Source organism: Bos mutus, chromosome 23 (assembly GCF_027580195.1).
Source record: "Bos mutus isolate GX-2022 chromosome 23, NWIPB_WYAK_1.1, whole genome shotgun sequence".
Classification (NCBI taxonomy): domain Eukaryota; kingdom Metazoa; phylum Chordata; class Mammalia; order Artiodactyla; family Bovidae; genus Bos; species Bos mutus.
Window position 1 is genome coordinate 39,581,724 of NC_091639.1, and position 25,744 is coordinate 39,607,467.

The 25,744-nt window shown below is 44.1% G+C and overlaps 1 long non-coding RNA gene across 1 annotated transcript; it reads right to left on the reverse strand.

Annotated features, from left to right (window-relative positions):
• Positions 1-160: 160 nt before the first annotated feature.
• Positions 161-12,298, reverse strand: LOC138984992 (uncharacterized). Its single transcript, XR_011462227.1, has 4 exons — positions 11,991-12,298; positions 9,764-9,897; positions 2,136-2,296; positions 161-1,878 (listed from the first exon to the last, which is right to left on the reverse strand). It is a non-coding gene; the product is annotated as an uncharacterized lncRNA (long non-coding RNA).
• Positions 12,299-25,744: the final 13,446 nt, after the last annotated feature.

Sequence of the window (25,744 nt, forward strand, 5' to 3'; positions counted from 1 at the left end):
GGATTCCACCAGCCCGGGCTCCAGCTCCTTTCCCAGCCTGGAGGGCCAGCCCGAGAGCTGCGGGTGGGCTCTGCCGGTGCTCTGGCGCCCTCCAGTGGCCATCTGCTCTAAGGCCCGCTCTCAGCCCTTCCCCCTCCCTCCCTCCTCAGCCCTGGGCGAACTGCTGCCTGATTGCTTCCTCCTCTCCCTCCAAGCCCAAAGAAGTGACCTGCAGTGGGGGGCATTTCTCTCTCAAAGCCTCCCAGGTCACTTGCCCCTCCCTAGCCCACCCCACTACTTTAAGTCAGTGAGTCAGCTTTAAATCAATCAGCATCCCCTGAAATCACATAAGCTGGCTTTAAATCAGTCAGTCACTATGGAGAAGAGAATGGAGATGCCCCAAAAACCAAAAATAGAGTTGCCATGGGATCCGGCAGTGATACTCCTGGGCATATATCCAGGGAAAACTCTCATTCGAAAAGATGTGTGTACCCCAGTGTTCATACCAACACTAGTTACAATAGCCAGGACATGAAAGTAACCTAAATATCCGTCGACAGATGAATGGATAAAGAAGATATGGTATATAACTAATATGGAATATTACTCGGCCATGAAAAAAAGAACAAAATAACGCCATTTGCACCAATGGGTGGACCTAGAGTTTATCATACTAAGTGAAGTAAATCAGAGAAAGACAAACGCCATATGGTATGACTTACATATAGAATCTAAAATATGACACAACAAACTTATTTAAATAAAAAGAAACAAACTCATAGACATAGAGAACAAACTTAAGGTGAGCCAAGGGGAAAGGAGGGAGGGATAAATTAGGAGTTTGGGATTAGGAGATATGAATTATTATACATAATAAATAAACATAAGGTACTACTGTAGGAAAAAACAGGAGGAAGCCCCTTCCCCCCAGTGTGTGTGCACACACTCTCATATTCATATCCTCTCTCTGACACACACATACACACACACTCACACCAGCCCAGGCACTGACTCTGAGGTCACAATGAGAACAGGATGAAGAAAGCAATTACACTGCCAGGTATTTTGATAATACAATTTTTGAAACCGCTAGCTGAAAACAGTTAATGGAGTAACTAAGATAACTTGACCTAAAAGCTTTGATTTAAAATTAACCTGGCATGTGTATACTGTCTAATTATTCTCTCCTATGATCTACCCTCTCATTAAAGTCAAATTTCTTTGCGAGAAATTCTGCATTTTGCACCGTGATTGGGAAGAAGCCACACTCTCACCTGCTGATGGCAGTGGAGGGCTATCAGAGGAGCTGAAGGGGACCGGCGTGTCCTGCCTTCTCAGGTGCAGGGAGATCCGTCTCTGCAACAAACCGCACCCTCCTTCCCACCTTTCCCTTAGGGAAGGACTGACGGAAATCTAACCAGCATCAGCTGAGGACCCCAAACGACTAGGTGCCTAAGTGGGAGGGAGGTGCCCATGGGGCTGGAAGAGGCACCTCAAACTCAGAGAAAACTCAATAAGCTGGCATCCAATTCACTTCTGCACCGGTGAGAAAGCCCAGGCCAACGAGGGAGGGGCCTGTTGGAGACCAAACACCAAGCCGGTGGCAGGGGTGGGAACAGAAACTGTTTTCACTGCAAAGCTTCTCTCGCTGCGCCCGCCATCACCTCTCCTTCTAACTCACGGTTTGCTGGCACATTCCCACCTAGCAGAGCTCCAGGCGTGGTGTATGGCTCCTGGCATGGAGATGCTGTTGGCTGGACCAGGCTTCTGAGGCCACGCTCCAGGGTGGCCCCTGGCTGTTGGGCGGTTTTCTCTTGTCTGCATCTCTAGCCAGCTGCCTGCTAGGCCCTTGACCAATCTAGGATTCTGCGACGGGGTTGGGCACCTGATGAGGCTCACCTGTGGGAGGAGGGTCGTGGCCAAGGCTTCTGTTGGCAAGCTCTCCGCCAGTGTCTGAACAAACGGCATCCTTTCTGTGTATGGAAACCCTCGGAGGTACCGCGATACTGTTTTTTAAACATAAGCCCCACTTGGCATATTTAGGAGATAAAGAAATTCCCCCATTAAAGTTCTGGAATGACATGCATTTAGAATGAGCAGGAAGACACAGTATGCTCGCAGATGATCTATTACTTGGGGGACTTTAAAATTCTCACCAGAAATCATTCACCCTCTTCACCCTCTTGGGCATCAGCACAGGCAAGGCTTGGCTGCACTCTGCCTTTATCCCTGTGATTTCTCTTGAGTCTTTCCTTCCAGGAGAAATCTCTGGCCTCTGCAGGGACTTGAGTGGTGACAGGTAACTGAGGCTGAAATGCTGGAAGAAGACAGATAAGGTCTGCAAACATTTGGATAGCTGGAGCAAAGGAGATTTCTCCATGGAGACATGTAAACACAAGTACAAAGGCCTGGGCTAGGGCTGGCATGAAAGGTGGCCTGACTGAGGATCAGAGGCCAACTCAGGAGATGCCCTGAGGGGCCTTCTACCGAGGGGGAGGGCAGTGGCTACAGTTCCCGCTGGGGAGGTGGGGAACACATGGGGCAGGCCCTCTTTGTGACTGATCCTGGGAAGCGGGTCAGCTCCGGGCTGATAAGCCCAGGGCGGGTCTGGGACTGCGTGGCCTAGTCAGGAAAGGGTGGATCCTGGCAGTCCAATGGTTGGGACGTCTCACTCTCACTTGGGTTCAGTCCCTGGGCGGGGAACTAAGACCCCACATTCTGTGTGGGGTGAGGGTGGGGTGTGCAAAAAGAAAAAAGGAAGGGGATATCCTGAGTTCCAGCAGAATCGTTGTGGGGAAGGTTCTTCACAGGAAGCCATTTCTCAGACACAGAGGGTGGGGAGATTTCTAGACCTTCAGGTCACCTTCAACATTGCTGAGAGGCAACGGGCTGTGGAGGGGACAGGAAGGGCAGACGCCCAGACCCTGGGCTGTGACAGGTTGGAAGGAAACACAAATGCATCTCAAGGGTCAGAGAGGCAGGGCTGCTGCTGGCTGATCGGGAAACGCAGGCTGCGACCTCCCAGTTAAGTGGAGTCCGTGCTCCCAGTTGGCAAGCCTGCAGAAGCCATTACATTTGGAAAATCAAGCTGAAATGGAGCCAAATAACCCATGACTTCTCCAAAAAATAGCTATAGAATAATTAATTGGAAACCACATGCAATCAAAAGACTGTAGACACAAACTTTACAATTTACACCAAAACTCACTAGAAATTGTTCACAAACACATTTAAAAAGCAAAAGGATAAAAACTGTTAGATGAAAACACAGAAGAAAATCTACATAAACTTGGGCTTGGTGAATTTTAACACAAAACCTCAACAGCCTATTCACAAAAGAAATAAAGTTTTGAATACAGACTTTAAAAATTTAAAACTTTATGAAACATTCAGAAAACCGAAAGACAAGTCATAAATTGGGAGAAAAAAAAATTTGCAAAATGCATATCTGATAAAGAATTGGTACAACTATAAAGCAAACACCTTTTACAAATGAGTAAAGATTTGAACAGACACCTGGCCAAAGAAGATATACAGACAATAAATAAGTGGACAAAATATGATCAGCATTGTATATACCGTTAGAGAATGACAAATTAAAACAAGAAGACAGGGGCTTCCCTGGTGGCTCAGTGGTAAAGAATCTGCCTGCCAATGCTGGGGATATGGGTTCAAGCCCTGGTCTGGGACGATCGCACAGGCTGTAGAGCAACTAAGTCTGTGCCCCACAACTACTGAGCCTGTGCTCCACAATGAGAGGAGCCGCTGCGATGAGAAGCCCACACACCACAGCTAGAGAGTAGCCCCTACTGCTGCTGCTAAGTCGCTTCAGTCGTGTCTGACTCTGTGCGACCCCATAGATACCCCTGCTTGCTGCAAATAGAGAAAAGCCCACGTAGCCACGAAGACCCAGCACAGCAAAAAAAGACACAACAAAAATCTCAAAAACAACAAAACAGCCCACCCCTCCTAGGGCTGCTAACCTCCTCCCAAAATGGCAACACCGTTAACCGGAGGAGGAAGAACAGCAGCAGCCCTCCTTCACTGCGGATGGGACTCGCATCCGGCCTCCTGAGACACGGGCGGCAGTATCTTCCAAAGCCAAACAGGTCTCACACCTTGAGAGCCACCCTTCATGCGTCCAGTAATCATACAACTGCTTGGAAAAGCTGTATCCAAACAAAAACAAGGATGCTATTACGCACAGAACCTCTTCTCATGTCTGAACCTTACAGCAATCAGGATGTCTTCAGGAGATAGTGCATAAGCAAATTGGGGTTCCTCCATGTGAAGGAGAGCAGAATACGACACCTGAAATACGGGATTTCAAGAGAACCTAAAGAGAGCTAAACCATTTTTTAAAAAGAAAATCCATGTTGGAGGTTCACACTTACCAACATCTGATGTTAGCACACAGAAATACTGAACAAGACACTGTGATACTGGCATGAAGATACACATATAGATGAACGGAATGGGATAGAGGTCCCAGCGATAAACCCATTTGTCTTCGATGAATGGATGTCAGACTACAGTCAACAGCAATAAAGATGGGGGGAAGTGGGGGACTTCCCTGGCTGTCCAGTGGTGAAAACTCTGCACTTCCACTGTAGGGGCATGAGTCTGACCCCTGGTCAGGGAACTAAGATCCTGCATGCCACACAGCCAAAAAAAAAGAAAAAGAAAAAAAATGGGGGAAATGGTGTTTTCCACAAATGGTCCCAAGTGATTGGCTATCCACAAGCAGAGGAATGAAACTGGACTCTTACTTCATACCACACACAAAAAGTATCTCAAAACACACAGAAGCCTTAAACGTAAAAAGTAAAATTTCACTTAGTCCCTTGTATCCACGGGTTCCACGTCAATGGAGTCAACTAATGCCAGATCAAAAAATATTTTAAAAAAAAATCAAAAAAGTTTCAAAAAGAAAAAGTTAAATTTATCACATGCCAGCAACTATTTCATAGCATTTACTTGTTTTACAACATTTGTATAGCATTTATATTGCATTAGTTCTTAAACATAATCTAGGAATGTTCAAAGTATACAGGAAGACGTGCCTAGGTTATTTGCAAAACTCGATTATTTTATATAAGAGATTTGAGCATCTATAGATTTTGGTATCTGCAGGGTGTCCTGGAACCAATCCCTCATGGATGCTGAAGGAAAACTGTGTAAAATCTCCAATAAGACATGGGGATAAATCTTCAGAATCTTGGATTTAGCAATGGTTTCTTCAATCTGACAGCAAAGCACCAGCAACCAAAGGAAAACAGCTTTCCTCAAAATCAAAAACCTTTTTTGCATCAAAAAATGCAATTTAGAAACTGGAATGACAGCTCACAGAATGGAGGAAAATAATTCCACATTATATATCTGATGAGTCTTTATCCAGTGTGTATCAAGGACTTTTACAACTCATCAGCAAAGACAGCCCAGTTTTAAAAATGGACAAAGGACTTAAATAGACTCTTCTCCACACAAGACATGCAAATGGTCAACAAGCAGATGAAAAGATATGATGGAATGCAACTTATAATCACAATGCAATAACTCCTTCACCCACGTTAAAGTGAGTATAATCAAGAAAATTAAAAATAACATATGTTGACAACAATGCAGAGACACTGGAACTTTTAAACCTTATTGTGGAAATTGGAAAACGATGCAACCTGTGTTTACCCTATGAATATGCAACTGCCATATGGCCCAACAACTCCACCCCTGGATACAGAACCCAAAGAATTGAAAACAGATGTACACATCTATTGAAAGCCGCAGTGTTCGCAATAGCCAAGAGAGATCAACAACACTAATGTCCACCAATGGGTAAATGGATAAGCGATTCTGCCAGAAAAAGAATCAAGGGAAATGACACCACCTCAGTCGAAAATAGTACGGCAGTTCCTCAAAAACTTCAACATAGAATTAACATATGATCCATCAACTAACTCCACATGAGGGTATATACCTAAAAGATTGAAAGTAGGAAATGATATGGTACCCCCATCTTCATAGCAATATTAATTACAATAGCAAAAGATGGAAGTGATCCAAGTGTCCATCAATCAATAAATGTGGTATACACAAAAAGCACTGAAAATTCAGCCTTAAAAACAAAGGAAATTCAGACACAAGCTACAACATATATGAAAAATGGTATGATTCCACTTAAACAAGGTATCCAGAGAAGTCAAATTCAAAGACAGAAAGTAGAATGCAGTTGCCAGGGGCTGAGGGGAATTCGTATCTAATGGCTACAGAGTTTCATTGGTGAAAATGCAAAAGATCTGAACATGGATGGTGAGGAAATTTGTACAACAGTGTGAATGTGGTTAATGCCAGGGAAGTGTGTACATAAAGTGGTTTAAATGGTAAATGTTAGTACATTTAATCACAATAAAAAATGAAGTACTAATCCATGTTACAATACAGAAAAGGCCACCCAGATCTTACTAATAATCCATCAAGGTTGCGATAATGAGGAAAAGTATCCTCATGGTTCCAGAAGAACAAACAGGATCAGAATGAAGAGAGGCATTTCCCGAGAGCCAGGGCAGCTGGTGAAAGTTGGAGTGGGCCTGCGGATTGGATGACAATGTGGAAACCACAATGATTTCCTTATGTGAAGGTCTCGTGCTCGTTCCCTGGAAGACTGTCATCATTCTGGGCAAGGCACATTGGCGTGTTTTGTGAGCAGCGGCGAGAGTCAGTACTTTGTACCACCACTGAAGAGTTCCTGTACATTTGAAATTACTGGTAAATAAGTTACTTTTCAAAACACTCGTGTCAATAAAAGGACAGAAAACAACAAGCTTTGCTATAGAGGCCAAGGCCCGCCCAGATCCTGCTCACCCAAAATGATGACGCAATTCACCTTTATATGACTTCACGTATTTTAAAAGGGCGCTGTGGGAAGATTATATTAGTAGTCACTGTGTCTTGGGTGTTGTGGATGACCGGGATGTGGCAGAAACAGTGGGATTTCTAATTCCAGCTTTCCGCATCAAATCACCAAAAGCATCTGTTAGGACCAATATATGAGTTCAGTGTAGCTGCAGGAGACGACATCAGTATACAGAAACCACTTGTAGTGTTTCTACACACTAACGATGAGCTATCCGAGACAGAAATCCAGAAAACAATCCCATTTACAAAAACATCAAAAGAACCAACTGCCTAGGAATAAATTTAACCCAAGATGTGAAAGAGGGGCACATTGAAAACCTTAAGACATCGATGAAGAAATTTGAAGACGCAAATAAATGGAAAGATATTCTGAGCTCATGAATGGGAAGAATTAGTAATGCTAAAATGTCCATTCTACCCAAAACAGTATGCACATTCAATACAATTCCCATCAAAATTCCAAGGGATTTTTTGCCAGAAGCTGCGTAAAACAATCCTGACATTTGCACGGAACCATAAAGGACCCCAAACAGCCAAGAGGATCTTGGGAAAGGAGAACAGCAGCTGGAGGAAACTCACGCATTGACTTGAAACCACATTGCGACGTTATAGAAACCACACCCTAGAAACGGCACAAAGAGAAACACACGGGCCAGAGGAACAGAGATCCCGGGAGAGGATCACTGTGTTGGTGTCTTGGGGACATCTGGAGGAGTTTCTGACAGTGGGGACGCAATCTGTCCATCTTTTCCCTCCTTGGTAGAAATCGCCATGTGACATGAGCCTCTCTAAGAATCCTCCCTGAATTGGCACCTGAGGGAATCAGAGCTGAGATTCAAGTTGTCCTCACAGACAATAACACAAGTGTCACTTCAACAAGATAAAATTTAAATGCTATCATCGGGAATTCCCTGGCAGTCCAGTGGTTAGGACACTGCTTTCACTGCCAGGGGTGTGGGTTCAGTCCCGGGTCAGGGAACTAAGATCTCATAAGCCCCTTGGCACGGCTAAAAGAGAAAACAGGCTATTATTGCCCTCTATTCCAAACACGAAGAGGGGGAATGTCAGCAGGGCAGGGGCCTAGTGTTTGGAGCTGTCTGATTTGACTGGGCCTGTTCATTTGCCCTCAACTGGCCTCACACCCACTTGAGTTACTGGCGATGACCAAGCTGAATCCAGACTTGCCAGTAGGAAGGACGCTGATGGAAACTTTCCTATTGCCTGTCTTTTGGTTTCTCTGCATTTGCTGGTCAGTAGGCTGTGTCACTCCCTATGGTGCCAGATTTTTAATATAGTTATCACCAATTATGAGGAGGAACAGAAATAAGCTATCCCATGAAATCTCTCTGAAACTGGAGTCACTTTGTTTTCCTAGTTTAACAAGTCAGTTAGTTGCTACTCATTACTAACTAGCCCTGTTTTACCATCACACCAGGCAGTCAACTGAGATCTACCCATGTTTATATTTATACTGGTTCTACTTCAAAGAGCCTCCTGGATCAATCAAACATGTGAGCAGTGTCACCTCAATGTGGAAATACTGGAAAGGCAGAATAAATTCAGTTTAATGGAATTTATATAAATTATTTCTTACAGGGTAAAGGTCTTCATGGTAAAGGCCAATAGTTGTCACCTGCTGCTGCTAAGTTGCTTCAGTCGTGTCCGACTCTGTGCGACCCCATAGACGGCAGCCCACCAGGCTCCCCCATCCCTGGGATTCTCTAGGCAAGAACACTGGAGTGGGTTGCCATTTCCTTCTCCAATGCATGAAAGTGAAAAGTGAAAGTGAAGTTGCTCAGTCGTGTCCGACTCTATCGACCCCATGGACTGCAGCCTACCAGGCTCCTCCGTCCATGGGATTTTCCAGGCAAGAGTACTGGAGTGGGGTGCCATTGCCTTCTCCGTAGATGTCACCTAGTTAAAATAAATATATAACACCAATCTGATCTCATCTGATCTCAAAATTGTGCTTGCTATATACACACATACCAACACACACACACTGGCGTGGACACATACATGTGCACATGGTCAGACAGACCCTCGCTAAAGTTATCAATAGCTCAAGTTACCAAGGGCTTCCCTTGTGGCTCAGCTGGTAAAGAATCTGCCTGCAGTGCAGGAGACCTGGGCTCGATCCCTGGGTTGGGAAGAGCCCCTGGAGAAGGGAAAGGCTGCCCACTCCAGTATTCTGGCCTGGAGAACTCCTGGACTATACAGTCTATGGGGTCCCAAAGAATTGGACATGACTGAGTGACTTTCACTTTCACTTTGAAGCCAGTGAACCCCACAATTATGAGCTAACAGTGTGGAAGGAGCTGCATCTGGGTTCAAATCCTGCCTCTGGCTGTGTGACAGGGCACTTCACCTCCCTTCACGGCTTTCCTCTGCTACTGAACAGCGCCCACGACAGAAGGGTTAATGTGAGGATCAGATGGAACAGTGCCCGCTAAACTGGTGCTTCTCACACTCCAGAGTACACACGAGTCACCAGACTTCCTGGGGATCATGTTACAAGGCTGGTGCCGATTCAGGTTCTCAAGTGGGGCTTGACATTCTAAGTTCCTGGGTTATGCTGCTGGTCCACGGAACCAGACTTTGCATTGCAAGGCACAAACTGAAACTTCACAAAAGGGAAACCAAAACCACGATCCAGTGGTCCTGCCAGTCAAGGAGGAGAAGCAAACTGAGCAAGGATTGTTTTTGGTGCTCAGTGTGAGTTTGGCATGAACTCAGTTCCTCTCGATGCAGAGATGATAACACGTAGGCTTCATTCTGCCCCCTCCTTAGCCTTAGCATGACTCAATTTCCCTTCTTCCACCCAGGGTCATCCAGGGGCCATGGGAACACACAGAGATGGGGAGTCTCATACCTGGCAGAGTCCTGGCAAATCTCCCCCGCAGCCACCAAGGCCTTCAGGTACTCGCTGGGCTGCTAGTGGTGGATGTAGTGTGGAGAACAACTGTTCCTGGGGTCTCCGTTCAACGCAGGAGACTCTATAGCTACCTGGAAGGAAAGACAGGCAAATGAGTGGACTTAAACTGAATGCATCTTACAGGAATTACAATCAGCTCTGAGAGACACACACAGCCTGATGGGAGGAAAAGCAGCACTTGACACACCTGCCGATAATAAACGGAGTTAGAGAAGAAATTCATTATACCTTTAAAAACTAGTTACTAGACCACACATTGTAAAGCAATTTTCCTCCAATTAAAAAAAAAAAAGTTACTAGGGAATTCTCTGACAGTCCAGTGGTTAGGACTCAGTGCTTTGACTGCTGTAAGTTACTAGGGAATTCTCTGACAGTCCAGTGGTTAGGACTCAGTGCTTTGACTGCCATGGGCCTGGGTTCAATCCCTAGTCAGGGAACTAAGATCCTGCAAGCCATGCTGCTGCTGCTAAGCCGCTTCAGTCGTGTCCGACTCTGTGCGACCCCATAGACCGCAGCCCAACAGGCTTCCCGTCCCTGGGATTCTCCAGGCAAGAACACTGGAGTGGGTTGCCATTTCCTTCTCCAGTGCATGAAAGTGAAAAGTGAAAGTGAAGTCGCTCAGTGGTGTCCGACTATTAGCGACCCCATGGACTGCAGCCTACCAGGCTCCTCTGCCCATGGGATTTTCCAGGCAAGAGTACTGGAGTGGGGTGCCATCGCCTTCTCCGGCAAGCCGTGAGGCCTGGCCAAAAAACCAAAAACGAACACAACCAGTTACTAATTTAGTTACTCATCTGCTTGAGGTCACCTCTGTCATCTGCAATCTCCCTCTCCCCCCACGCCCACTCATCTCTGTGTCCAAAATGGAACTTGAGGTTGATGTTCAGGTCAGAAAGCCCAGCTGCTGGTGATCAACAGCATCATCAGGCAGCAGAGCTAAGGGCAGAATATTGTAATTCACTAAGTCTTCTGTGCTCTCCAGGCAGGATGATTCCATCGCTGAGGCCTAGATAAAAACCCCCTTAAAACTCAATTCTGTGTTAAAGATGTGGTCTGTATAACAAAGCCATTGTTACTCTCACGAGTGGCCACTTGCAGAGAGAGATGGTGAAGTGGTTATAAAATTTCTGCCAGAAGTAGCTCTGAGAAAGGCTCCATTTATGTAAAAACTCATGCCCATGCTGGAGAAGACACCTGAATGCTACGGCATTGTCTGTGACAAGTGTAGAAGAGAAACCTCTGGCCACCAAGTTGTCATTATCCTTTAATTTCTTAAATTTTTTTATGACCCCCAATATTATCATCATCTAAATAAAAGTTGACTCACTGGACACTTCTTAACAACAACAAAATGCCCAAGCCTTGGGGAGTGTTGCTAAAACAGAAAGGCATGTCTCTTCTGATTTTTAACATCATCACCATTTCAATAAAAGTTATCCCAGCAAACACAGCTCCAAAGAAAAGCTTACATTTGGGGGTGGCAAGTGGGGAGAGAAGGGTGAGGTCTGGAGGTGCAGTGGGGAGGGGGGCCTTCTGGTCCGAGGGGTCAGGGACAATGTGGGGTGCAGGGCAGGCTGCAGAGGCCCATCCCTGGCAAAGGGGTCCCTGAAGCTCGTGCTGGGGTCAGCCTGGCTCACTCAGGGAAGCAGATCAGGACTGGGACTGAGACCCTGAGAAGGTGAGGACAGAGGCCTTAGGGAGAGGGTGGTCTCTTTCTCACTGGTTCTGGGTCTGACAAATGAGGAACGCAGGGGGAAACTCCCAAGAGCAAAATCTGCACATAACCTATTTCATGCGGTAAGTGATGCTCTGAGAATACAGACTTTCCTGAGAGGTGCAGTCCCAGGTCCTGTGCTGGGGGCTCCCCTGCACCCCATCACAGGATCCTGTCTGGCCTCTGACAGCCAGATCCAGGCTTGGGGTGACCTGCTGATTAAACCTGTGCTCTTTCCTCAGGAATGAGTGAAACCAGAAGGAGAAATGGTGAGAAGCGCAGCCGGCCCAAGATGGGGGCTCGTTCTCTGTGGTTCACCACCCAGAGCAGAGCCCGGGGCCAGAGCTGGGGCCTGTTTCAGGTTTTTAGGAGGGGATGAGCAGGATGAGGCTTGCCTCAGGTGGGGCTGCACCGACCCACTGCGCTCTCAGATGTTTCACTTTTGCTCACCTTAAATGAACTCTCTGTGGTAAGGCAAGGCACGAAGCTCATCATAGCTCCTCCCACCTACAGCAGAGGCCTTTGACTGATAATAAATGATACAGTAAGATAACAGATATGCACTTTGGTAGACAAAATCTGTCAGAATCTGATACCCATGGAGCAAAAATATAGAGGGATTTTTTTTTGTTTGTTTTTTATGAGGGGGATGGGGTTTTATGGGTGGTTTCGTGGAGGCTCATGCAGAACTGAATTGGGGAATTTTACTTCTAGGCAGAGATAATTCAGGGTCACTCCCAAACACAAAGATGGGCAGAATGAACAAATAAGCCTCCTCCTCACCTCCCCAACACCCCATCTCCATGCCGCCGCCCCCACTCCCACTTCCCCAAGTAGCTTCCCAGTTTGTCATCCCAGGAATCTGGAATAAAGTTTGGGAAAGAGGTGGTCCCTTCAAATCCAGGCATGTGCTCAGAACTCCTGAGTCCTGTTAATAAGTCCTCCTTGTAACAGTGACCTCTCTGATACATGCCAGTGCCTGGCCCAGTGCTAACCTTTCCGAGCTCTCACTGTGGTTCTGAAATGGTTGGAAACTCGCTTCACTGTTTAGGATTCCAGGGACACTCAGGCTGCAGGCTTCTCTCCCTGGAAGGGCCTGCAGTTTAAACCCTTGTCCACCAGGTGGCGCAAAGCCTCTTGTGTTGGTGTTTGGGTCACTAATCTGCAGAGTGTCTGTTCTGAGACAGAAGGCCTGCCTTCTCCTACCAAGATGTATGTAACTCTCCAACTCAGGCATGCTCTGTAAGGAGACATCCAGCCCCTGCTTGAACACTTCCAGTGATGAGGCGCTCACTACCTCTCGGGGCAGAGTTAGTAGCAGGAGGGAGGGTGGAACTGCAGGCACCAAAAAGCTACTTGTTCAAGGATTTCACTTCTCCTTTCCCAACCAGCCCGGCAATGGTTTTTGCAATTCCTAGCTTCCCAGGCTCTTTCTTGGGAATAACTTAACTCCTTTTCTTATCACCTTATCTCTGAGTAGGTCACCAACTTGCTGAGCAGAGGCCCAGATGAGTCCTCTCTGGGGCACAAGCCTCCCTACCTTCTACCCACACCCTCAGCCGCTGATTAGGAATCGAAAGGACTGAGCTCCCTCAGTTCCCTGGTGACTTTAGTGAAGTCAAGCATCTGAGCCTAAGTTTCCATATCTGTAGAATAAGTAACAGCATTGTCTGCTCTACTGGCCGCATTTTGTTGAGACCTTCAAATGAAATCATTTATTTACTTAACAACTGTTTACTAAGCACCCATGATATACTACCCCTTCATGGATCATAGCCTTTTACCAGTGAAGGGGCTTCATAACTCAGTGAAGCTCTGAGCGATGCAGTGCAGGTCCACCCAAGACAGATGGGTCACAGTGAAGAGTTCTGACAAAACGTGGTCCACTGGAGAAGGGAGTGGCAAACCACTCCAGTATTCTTGCCGCTGGAACCCCATGAACAGCATGAAAAGGCAAAAAGATATGACACGCCCAGGGGAGATGAGCCCCCCCAAGGTCGGAAAGTGTCCAGTATACTGCTGGGGAAGAGCGGAGGGCAATTACTAACAGCTCCAGAAAGAATGAAGCAGTCGGGACAAAGCAGGAACGACACCCAGTTGTGGATGTGTCTGGTGGTGAAAGCAAAATCCGATGCTATAAAGAACAATATTGCGTAGGACCCTGGAATGTTAGGTCCATGAATCAAGGTAAATTGGACATGATCAAGCAGGAGATGGCAAGATTGAATATCGACATCATAGGAATCAGTGAACTAAGTGAAGTGAAGTCGCTCAGTCGTGTCCAACTCTTTGCAACCCCGTGGACTGTAGCCCACCAGGCTCCTCCATCCATGGGATTCTCCAGGCAAGAATACTGGAGTGGGTTGCCATTTCCTTCTCCAGAGGATCTTCCCAATCCAGGGATCGAACCCAGGTCTCCCGCATTGCGGGCAGATGCTTTAACCTCTGAGCCACCATGGATAAGAGTGGGCGAACTTGATTCAGCCAACCATTATATCTACCACTGTGGGCAAGAATCCCTTAGAAGACATGGAGTAGCCCTCAGAGTCAACAAGAGTCTGAAATGCAGTACTTGGGCGCAAGCTCAAAAATGATGGAATGATCCTGGTTCATTTCCAAGGCCAAACCATTCAACATCACAGTAACCCAAGTCTATGCCCCAATCACTGATGCTGAAGAAGCTGAAGCTGATTGGTTCTATGAAGACCCACAACATCTTCTAGAACTAACACCAAAAAAAAAAAAGATGTCCCTTTCATCGTAGGGGATTAGAATGCAAAAGTAGGAAGTCATGGGATACCTAAAATAACAGGCAAATTTGGCCTTGGAGTACAAAAGGAAGCAGGGCAAAGGCTAATAATTTTGTCAAGAGAACATGCTGGTCACAGAAAACACCCTTTTCCAACAACCCAAGAGACAACTCTACAAGTGAACGTCACCAGATGGTCAACACCAAAATCAGATTGATTATATTCTTTGCAGCCAAAGATGGAAACACTCTATACAGTCAGCAAAAACAAGACCTGGAACTGATTGTGGCTTACATCATGAGCTCTTTATGGCAAAATTCAGGCTTAAATTGAAGAAAGTAGGGAAAACCCCTAGGCCATTCAGGTATGACCTAAATCAAACCCCTTATGATTATACAATGGAATTGATAAATAGATTCAAGGGACTAGATCTGATAGACAGAGGGCCTGAAGAACTATGGACGGAAGTTCAAAACATTGTACAGGAGGCAGTGACCAAAATCATCCGAAAGAAAAAGAAATGCAAGGAAGCAAAGTGGTTGTCTGAGGAGAATAGCTGAGAAAAGAAGAAGAATGAAAGGCAAAGGAGAAAGGGAAAGATATACCCAACTGAATACAGAATTCCTGAGAATAGTGAGGAGAGACAAGAAGGCCCTCTTAACTGAGCAATGCAAAGAAATAGAGGAAAACAACAGAATACAAACACCAAAGATTTCTTCAAGAAAATTGGAGATATCAAGGGACTATTTCAAGCAAGGATGGGCATGAGAAAGGACAGAAATGGTGTGGACCTAACAGAGGCAGAAGAGATTAAGAAGAGGTGGCGAGAATACACAGAAGAAGTATACAAAAAAGTTAATGACCTGGATAACCATGATGATGTGGTCACTCACCTAGAGGTGGACATCCTGGAATGTGAAGTCAAGTGGGCTTTTGGAAGAATTTCTATGAACAAAGCTAGTGGAGGTGACAGAATTCCAGCTAAGCTATTTAAAATCCTAAAAGATTTGCTAAAATTTCTTGTAAGATTTGTAAAGTAAATTTTCTAAATTTGTTGTAAAATCCTAAAAGATTTGTAAAGATTTGTTGATGTTAAAATTCTGCACTCAATATGTCAGCAAATTTGGAAAACTCAGCAGTGGCCACAGGACTGAAAGAGGTCAGTTTTCATTCCAATCTCAAAGAAGGGCAATGTCAAAGAATGTTTAAACTACCGTACAATTGTGCTCATTTCACATGCTAGAAGTTTATAGTCAAAATCCTTCAAGCTGGGCTTTAGCAGTACTTGAACCAAGAAATTCCAGATGTACAAGCTGGGTTTCAAAGAGGCAGAGGAACCAGATATCAAATTGCCAACATTCACTGGATCATGGAGAAAGCAAGGGAGTTCCAGAAAAACATGTACTTCTACTTCATTAACTATGCTTAAGGCTTTGTCTGTGTGGATCACAACAAGCTGTGGAAAATTCTTAAAGAGACAGAAGTACCAGACACCTTACCTGTCTCCTGAGAAACTGGTATGTGGGTCAAGAAGCAAGAGTTAAAACTGGACATGGAACAACTGACTGGTTCAAAACTGGGAAAGGAGTATTATGAGGCTGTATACTGTCACCCTGATTATTTAATTTATATGCAGAGTACATCACGTGAAATGCCAGACTAGATAAATCACAAGCTGGAATCAAATTGCCAGGAGAAATATTAACAACCTCAGATATGAAGACGATACCACTCTAATGGCATAAAGTGAAGAGGAGCTAAAGAATCTCTTGATAAGGGTGAAAGAGGAGAGTGAAAAAGCTGGCTTACAACTCAACATTTAAAAAACTAAGATCATGGCATCTGGTCCCATCACTTCATAGTAAATAGGAAGGGAAAAAGTGGAAGCAGTAACAAATTTTATTTTCTTGGGCTTCAAAATCATGGCAGATGGTCACTTACACTTGCTCCATGGAAGGAAAGCTATGAGAAACCTAGACAGCTATTAAAAAGCAGAGACATCACTTTGCTGACAAAAGTGCATATAGTCAAAGCTCTGGCTTTTCCAGTAGCCGTGTACGATGGACCAGAAAGAATTGGATCATAAAGAAGGCTGAGCGCTGAAAAACTGATGCTTTCTAATTGTGGGGTTGGAGAAGGCTCTTGAGAGTCCCTTGGCTGCAAGGAGATCAAACTGGTCAATCCTAAAGGAAATCAACCATGAATCTTCATTGGAAGGACTGTTGCTGAAGCTCCAATACTTTGACACCTTGATGCGTAGAGCTGACTTATTAGAAAAAACCTTGATGCTGGGAAAGATTAAAGGCAAAAGAAGAAGGGAGCGGCAGAGGATGAGATGGTTGGATGGCATCACCGACTCAACGGACATGAATTGGAGCAAACTCCAGGAGATAGTAGAGGACAGAGGAGCCTGGTGTGCTGCAGTCCACAGGGACGCAGAGAGTTGGACACAACTTAGCACTGAACAACAATAACGACACACTAGGCATTGGTTTAGAGACCAAGGAGTACAGTGGCAGCCAAGACAGACAGGCAAGTGGTAAACACAGCATATGATGTCAGATGGTGATAAGCGACATGAAGGCAAACAGAGTCAGTTTCAGTTTATAAAACTGAGCTGCTAGAGGTATGAAACGCTTGTGAAAGTAGAAGCAAGTCATCACCCCCTGCATCAACTTTCCCCTATAGACTACCTGTCCCCTTCTATCTGACCTGCAGTTCCCACCCATGAAAGTCATGTCTGAGATAGACAGTGTTGTTAGTCTCTGTTATGTGCAACCAAATGCGATCCTAATGGATATGAATTATGCAGACAGGAAACCAGGAGATGATCAACACGGCACAGAGCTATCCTTTTCTATCTCCCTCCTCTGCCCATGGCGGAGCCGTAAGATAAGACCAAGTTCAATTCAGTCACTCCATTGTGTCCAACTCTTTGTGACCCCAGGAATCAGAGCATGCCAGGCCTCCTTGTCCATCACCAACCCCCGGAGTTCACTCAGACTCACGTTCATCGAGTCAGTGATGCCATCCAGCCATCTCATCCTCTGTCGTCCCCTTCTCCTCCTGCCCCCAATCCCTCCCAGCATCAGAGTCTTTTCCAATGAGTCAACTCTTCGCATCAGGTGGCCAAAGTAGTGGAGTTTCAGCTTTAGCATCATTCCTTCCAAAGAAATCCCAGGGCTGATCTCCTTTAGAATGGACTGGTTGGATCTCCTTGCAGTCCAAGGGACTCTCAAGAGTCTTCTCCAACACCACAGTTCAAAAGCATCAATTCTTTGGCGCTCAGCTTTCTTCACAGTCCAACTCTCACATCCATATATGACCACAGGAAAAACCATAGCCTGGACTAGACGGACCTTTGTTGGCAAAGTAATGTCTCTGCTTTTCAATATGCTATCTAGGTTGGTTATAACTTTTCTTCCAAGGAGTAAGTGTCTTCTAATTTCATGGCTGCAGTCAGCATCTGCAGTGATTTTGGAGCCCAAAAAATAAAGTCTGACACTGTTTCCACTGTTTCCCAATCTATTTCCCATGAAGTGATGGGACCAGATGCCATGATCTTCGTTTTCTGAATGTTGAGCTTTAAGCCAACTTTTTCACTCTCCTCTTTCACCTTCATCAAGAGGCTTTTTAGTTCCTCTTCACTTTCTGCCATAAGGGTGGTGTCATCTGCATATCTGAAGTTATTGATATTTCTCCCTGCAATCTTGATTCCAGCTTGTGCTTCTTCCAGCCCAGCATTTCTCATGATGTACTCTGCATAGAAGTTAAATTAGCAGGGTGACAATATACAGCCTTGATGTACTCCTTTTCCTATTTGGAACCAGTCTGTTGTTCCATGTCCAGTTCTAACTGTTGCTTCCTGACCTGCATACATATTTCTCAAGAGGCAGGTCAGGTGGTCTGGTATTCCCATCTCTTTCAGAATTTTCCAGAGTTTATTGTGATCCACACAGTCAAAGGCTTTGGCATAGTCAATAAAGCAGAAATAGATGTTTTTCTGGAACTCTCTTGCTTTTTTGATGATCCAGCAGATGTGGGCAATTTGGTCTCTGGTTCCTCTGCCTTTTCTAAAACCAGCTGGAACAACAGGAACTTCACGGTTCATGTATTGCTGAAGCCTGGCTTGGAGAATTTTGAGCATTACTTTACTAGCATGTGAGATGAGTGCAATTGTGCAGCAGTTTGAGCATTCTTTGGCATTGCCTTTCTTTGGGATTGGAATGAAAATGGACCTTTTCCAGTCCTGTGGCCACTGCTGAGTTTTCCAAATTTGCTGGTATATTGAGTACAGCACTTTCACAGCATCATCTTTCAGGATTTGGAATAGCTCAACTGGAATTCCATCACCTTCACTAGCTTTGTTCTTAGTGATGCTTTCTAAGGCCCACTTGACTTCACATTCCAGGATGTCTGGCTCTAGGTCAGTGATCACACCATCGTGATTATCTGGGTCGTGAAGATCTTTTTTGTACAGTTTTTCTGTACAAAATACACAGTTCTTCTGTGTATTCTTGCCACCTCTTCTTAATATCTTCTTCTGTTAGGTCCATACCATTTCTGCCCTTTATCGAGCCCATCTTTGCTTGAAATGTTCCCTTGGTATCTCTAATTTTCTTGAAGAGATCTCTAGTCTTTCCCATTCTGTTGTTTTCCTCTATTTCTTTGCATTGATTGCTGAGGAAGGCTTTCTTGTCTCTTCTTGCTATTCTTTGGAACTCTGCATTCAGATGCTTATAACTTTCCTTTTCTCCTTTGCTTTTTGCTTCTCTTCTTTTCACAACTATTTGTAAGGCCTCCCCAGACAGCCATTTTGCTTTTTTGCATTTCTTTTCCATGAGGATGATCTTGATTCCTGTCTCCTGTACAAACAATGTCACGAACCTCATTCCATAGTTCATCAGGCACTCTATCTATCAGATCTAGTCCCTTAAATCTATTTCTCACTTCCACTGTATAATCATAAGGGATTTGATTTAGGTCATACCTGAATGGTCTAGTGGTTTTCCCTACTTTCTTCAATTTAAGTCTGAATTTGGCAATAAGGAGTTCATGATGTGAGCCACAGTCAGCTCCTGGTCTTGTTTTTGTTGACTGTATAGAGCTTCTCCATCTTTGGCTGATTTCGGTGTTGATCTTCTGGTGATGTCCATGTGTAGAGTCTTCTCTTGTGTTGTTGGAAGAGGGTGTTTGCTATGACCAGTGCATTTTCTTGGCAAAACTCAATTAGTCTTTGCCCTGCTTCATTCCGTATTCCAAGGCCAAATTTGCCTGTTACTTCAGGTGTTTCTTGACTTCCTACTTTTGCATTCCAGTCTCTATAATGAAAAGGACATCTTTTTTGGGTGTTAGTTCTAAAAGGTCTTGTAGGTCTTCATAGAACCGTTCAACTTCAGCTTCTTCAGCGTTACTGGTTGGGGCATAGACTTGGATTACTGTGATATTGAATGGTTTGCCTTGGAAATGAATAGAGATCATTCTGTCGTTTTTGAGATTGCATCCAAGTACTGCATTTCAAACTCTTTTGTTGACCACGATGGCTACTCTATTTCTTCTGAGGGATTCCTGTCCGCAGTAGTAGATATAATGGTTAAATTCACCCATTCCAGTCCATTTTAGTTCGCTGATTCCTAGAATGTCAACGTTCACTCTTGCCATCTTTTGTTTGACCACTTCCAATTTGCCTTGATTCATGTGGTCCACTGGAGAAGGGAATGGCAAACCACTTCAGTATTCTTGCCTTGGGAACCCCATGAACAGTATGAAAAGGCAAAATGATAGGATACTGAAAGAAGAATTCCCCAGGTCAGTAGGTGCCCAATATGCTGCTGGAGATCAGTGGAGAAATAACTCCAGAAAGAATGAAGGGATGGAGCCAAAGCAAAAAGAATACCCAGTTGTGGATGTGACTGGTGATAGAGCAAGGTCCAATGCTGTAAAGAGCAATATTGCATAGGAACCTGGAGTGTCAGGTCCATGAATCAAGATAAGACCAAAGAGATCATCAAATCTACTGAACAGACCTCAACACTCCAGGTTAGGCCCAGCTAAGCATGCCAGCTCAAGGAAGTCCTGTGTATTATCCACAGTGATCTGGTTGGAAAGCCCCAGAGTTCTAAACATAGCCCTTGAAATCCCAGCAATTCTGATCAGAAAGGGATTTCCCCTCTGTCAGATGATCATTCACTTCAGCCAGTGACAGGCTCAGGTTCTGAACCCATGGCATGGGATGAAGGTGTACAAATCAGATTCCTGGGAAGCGAGCAGGCACAGGGAGGGAATCTCCAAGAGATTCTGAAGCACCTGACAAGGCACTTTTCTTCCCACCAGCCCTCAGGAGCATCAGAATCTGGCCCAGTTTAGGGATGGGGAAACTGAAATCCAAGATGTGGGGGGAGCTTGAAGGTCTGGGATCTGGATTTCCTCCAGAACCGCCCCCCCCTCCAAGCTTTGGAATACACCGTGTCAACTCGATCTCTCCACAGACTCTAAGGTGTTTTGCAATATTTCAAAAGTTATGTTTCCCTGGCTGAACAGTGAATAATTCACCAACTCAGGTCTCGATCAGTATCAGAAAGAGAAAAGGGACTTTGACAAAGCAGATCTGAACTAACAGTGCAAGGCCCTCAAAGAAATCACAGAAACAGAAGCTTGGTGGTTCAACCACATCTGATTTTGAGCAAAATAAAGTGCTTTTCTGATAATACAAATTATTTCATTGGACTCCATAGTGAGGAAGACATGTCCAGATGAAAACCCAGCTCCCCTTCAAGGGAAGCCAGTCCTGACGATTCTGCTCCCACTGTTTTAGCTACTGTATCAGTTACACCTGTAGAACATGAACTGAAATCTCAGTGGCTTAGCATGGTAAACATTTGGTTCTGTTTTTGACTACCTTTAGTTTTATTGAGATGTAACGGACATACAACACTATATAAGTCGAAGGTATACAGGACAATGGTCTGACTGAAATGATTATCACAATTAAGTTTAGTGAACATCTGTCATCTCATACAGATACAAAATTAAAGAAATAGAAAAAACCTTTTGCCCTTGTGATGAGACTCAGCATTTACTCTCAACAGTTTTACATATAACACACAGCAGTGTTCATTATAGTTACCGTGTTGTACATTAACATCCCTAGTACTTATTTATCTTTTAACTGCAAGTTAGCACGTTTTTACTACCTTCTTCCGATTCTTCCCCCACCCCAAACACACTGTGCCTCTGGTAACCAAAAATCTGATCTCTTTGTCTGCGGCTTTGTTTGTCTGTTTCTGAAGTACAGTTGACCTACAACTCTCTGTTAGCACAACATAGCGATTTGGTATTTCTGTACCTTTCGAAATGAGCATCAAGATAAGCCTATTTACCTTCTGTCGCCATACAAAGATATTGTGTAATGACTGACTATATTCCATGACTCATTTATTTTGTAACTGGAAGTCTGTACCTCTTAAATCTCCCTCACCTATTTCTCTCTTCCTCCTATCTCCCTCCCCCCGGCAACCACCTGCTTGTTCTCAGTTATCTATGACTCTTAGTTTCTGCTTAGTTATGTTTGCATTTGTTTTGTTGTTTAGGTTCCATGTAAAAGTGAAATCATACAGTGTTTGTCTTTTTCTGCTTGATTTGACTCACTTTAGCATAACAGCCTCTAGGTCCGTCCATACTGTCACAAATGGCAAGGCTTCATTCTTCTTTATGGCTGAGTGTGGGGGTATCACATCTTCTTCATGCATTCATCTATTGATGGGCACTGTGGTTGCATCCTTATCATGGTTATTGTAAATAATGAATATCTTTTGCCATCCCCTTTCAGTCTGTGTGTCTTTTAGATCTGAAGTGAGTCTATTACAGGCAACATATTTATGAGTCTTTTTTTGTTTCCATTCACCCACTCTATGTCTTTTGATTGGAACATGTAGTCCATTTACATAAAGTAACTATTGCTAGGAACATATTTATTGTCATTTTAAAAACTGTATTGGGTTGTTTTTGTAGTTCTTTTTTGTTCCTCTCTTCTTTTGTTCTCTTCCCTTGTGATCTGATGACTATCTTTAGTGTTATGTTTGGATTCCTTTCTCTTTTTGTGTTTGTATCTATTACAGATTTTTGGTTTTTATAAATCTATAATATATTCATTTATAATAAATTGTTTTTATAAATCTATTTTTAGTTCTATAAATCTATTATAGATTTTACCATGAGGTTTATATAACTATATACATAATTTTATGTATACACAGACACGTTATTCAGTCACTAAATCATGTCTGAGTCTTTGTGACTCCATGGACTGCAGCACACCAGGCTCCTCTGTTCTACACTATCTCTTGTAGTTTGCTTAAATTCATGTCCACTGAGTCAGTGATGCTATCTAACTATCTCATCCTCTGCTACCTCTGGGAGTATTAGACCACCTTACCTGTCTCCTGAGAAACCTGTATGTGTGTCAAGAAGCAGCAGTTAGAGCTGGACATGGAACAACTGACTGGTTCAAAATTGGGAAAGGAGTATGACAAGGCTGTATACTGTCACCCTGCTTATTTAACTTATATGCAGAGTACATCATGCGAAATGGGCTGGGTGAATCACAAGCTGGAATCAAGATTGTTGGGAGAAATATCAACAACCTCAGATATGAAGATGATATACCACTCTAATGACAGAAAGTGAAGAGGAACTAAAGAACCTCTTGATGAGCGTGAAAGAGGAGAATGAAAAAGCTGACTTGAAATTCAACGTTCAAAAAACTAAGATCATGGCATCTGTCCAACAGCAGACAGAAGTGGGAAAAATGGAAGCAGTGACAGATTTTATTTTCTTGGGCTCCAAAATCACTGTGGACAGTGACTGCAGCCATGAAACTGAAAGACACTTGCTCCTTGGAAGAAAAGCTATGACAAACCTAGAGAACATATTAAAAAGCAGAGATATCACTTTGCTGACAAAGGTCCATATAGTCAACAGCTATGGTTTTTCCAGTAGTCATGTACAGATGTGAGAGTTGGACCATCAAGAAGGTTGACCACCAAAGAACTGATGCTTTCAAATTGTGGTGCTGGAGAAGACTCTTGAGAGTCCCTTGGCCTGCAAGGAGATCAAACCAGTCAATCCTAAAGGAAATCAACTCTGAGTATTTATTGGAAGGACTGATGCTGAAGTTCCAATACTTTGGCAGTATTGGAGGAGCTGACTAATTGGAAAAGACTTTGGTGCCAGGAAAAATTGAAGGCCAAAGGAGAAGGGGGCAGCAGAAGATCATATACACACATGCACACAACCCTGAATGATCCATAGCCTGCCATATACCTTCTAACTTCCTCTTATAGATTGAATTCCCCCAAATTCCTGTTTTGAAGCCCTAACCTTCAGTACTTCAGAATATGACTATGTTTGGAGAGAGTGTCTTTAAAGAGGCAATTAGGTTAAAGGCCCTAATTACAGTGGGCCCTAATTCAATCTGACTGGTGTCTTATAAACAGTGGAGATTAGGACAGTCAGAGAGACACCAGGGATACGTACACACACGGAGTAAAAACCATGGTAGGGAACAGTGAGAAGCCAGCCGTCAGGAATCAAGGAGGGAAGCCTCAGAACAAACCAGCCCTGCCCACACCTGCATCTTGGACTTCCAGCCTCCAGAACTGTGATAAAGTAAATATCTGTTTAAGCTACCCAGTCTGTGATACTCTGTTACGGCAGCCCTAGCAGACTAGTACCTGTTCTGTCCTTTAAGACTTCTCTGTGTTATGGTTCAGTACCTTGATAAATTAACCTGTGATAACGTTTCAATGGAGGTGATGTATGCACTCAGCTGCTCAGTCATGTCCAACTCTTTGTGATCTCCTGGACTGCAGCCCACAAGGCTCCTCTGTCCATAGAATTTTCCAGGCAAGAATACTGGAGTGGGCTGCCATTTCCTACTCCAGGGGACTTTCCCAACCCAGGCAATGAACTCGTGTCTTCTCTGTCTCCCGCACTGGCAGGCAGATTCTTTACCACTGCAGCACCTGGGAAGCCCCATGGAGGTGGTGGAGCCCCTCAAATTTCCCTCAATAATGTATCTAAACTTAAACATGAATCTTTAATGCATAACCCCTAAAAGAGACCGGCAGTGAGGTAATGTAGGTATTAGTTCAGCACACCTCTTGCCATCTTCCTGCTAATAATTGATTTTGCCTCTGGGAGCAGCTCCTCTTCTATTCCTTCATAGTCTCTTGATCCTGGCAATGGGGAGAGCTCTGTAACCTAGGCAGGTTCACTGAGAGAAGTTCCCTGACCACAGTGACTGTTCCAGAGATTGCACATGACCCAGGACAGGCCAATCAGAGACCTTCCCTAGGATTTTTCTAATTGCAGTGGCAAGGAAGTTATCCCCAAGCTGGTGGTGGCCATATCCTCTGCCATGAGGGGATGCCAGGGAAGCAGGAAAGGTGATGTGGGTGCCAGCACGGACTGGTCTCTCACATCCAATTGGCAGGATTTCTGAGCTGTCCTAGTCCCTGTGGATCTCCCTTCAATTCTTTTACAAACTTAATAGCTTTCTAATAAGTCTCTCATTTAAAATGGTTTGAGCTGGTTCTGTCTTAGGTAAAGAAGAAGCATATGACTATATTTTGAGGTATAGTCAAATGATTACTTGGAACCTTTCAAGTTCACACCCAAGCCTGCTACTGTCCTCTTTCCTAGGAGGTGAGTTCCCCATCACTAGAGGTTTTCAAGCAGAGAAGGGATGTTCTTTGTCTAGGATGAATCAGAGGGAATTATTGCACTGGAGTTCAAAAGATTTAACTGGGTGGCAAGAATATTCCCAGTAAAATCATTGATCCTGCAGTGTACAGAGTCCTCCTCTTTTCTCTTGGAAAAAAAAAAAAAAAAGTTGGAGGATCCACATTTCCTGATTTCAAAACTTACCACAAAGCTACAGTCATCAAAACAGTGTGGTCCCAGCATATGGATAGACATGTAGACCAATCAAATAGAATTGAGGGTCCTGGAAAAAAAAAAAAAAAAAGAATAAAGGGTCCTGAAAGAAACCCACACATTTTCAATAAGGGTGTCAAGAGTATTCAACAGGGAAAGAATCATCTCTTCAACAAATGATACTGAGAGAACTGGATATCCACATGTAAAAGAATGAAGTTGTACCTTTTCCTCACATCATATATAAAAGTTAACTGAAAATGTATCAAAGACATAAATTTAAGAGCTAAAACCATAAAAGTCTTAGAAGAAAATTAGGAGCAAATTTTCATAACCATGGATTAAGCAATAGTTTCTTAAATATGACACTAAAAGCATAAGCAACAGAAAAAATTAGATAAATTAAACTTCATCAAAATTTAAAACTTTTGTGCTTCGAAGGATACTATCAAGAAACTAAAAAGAGGCAGATACGTTCGTGGGGTTACTCCTTTCTGCCCGTGGACGCCGCCGAGAAAG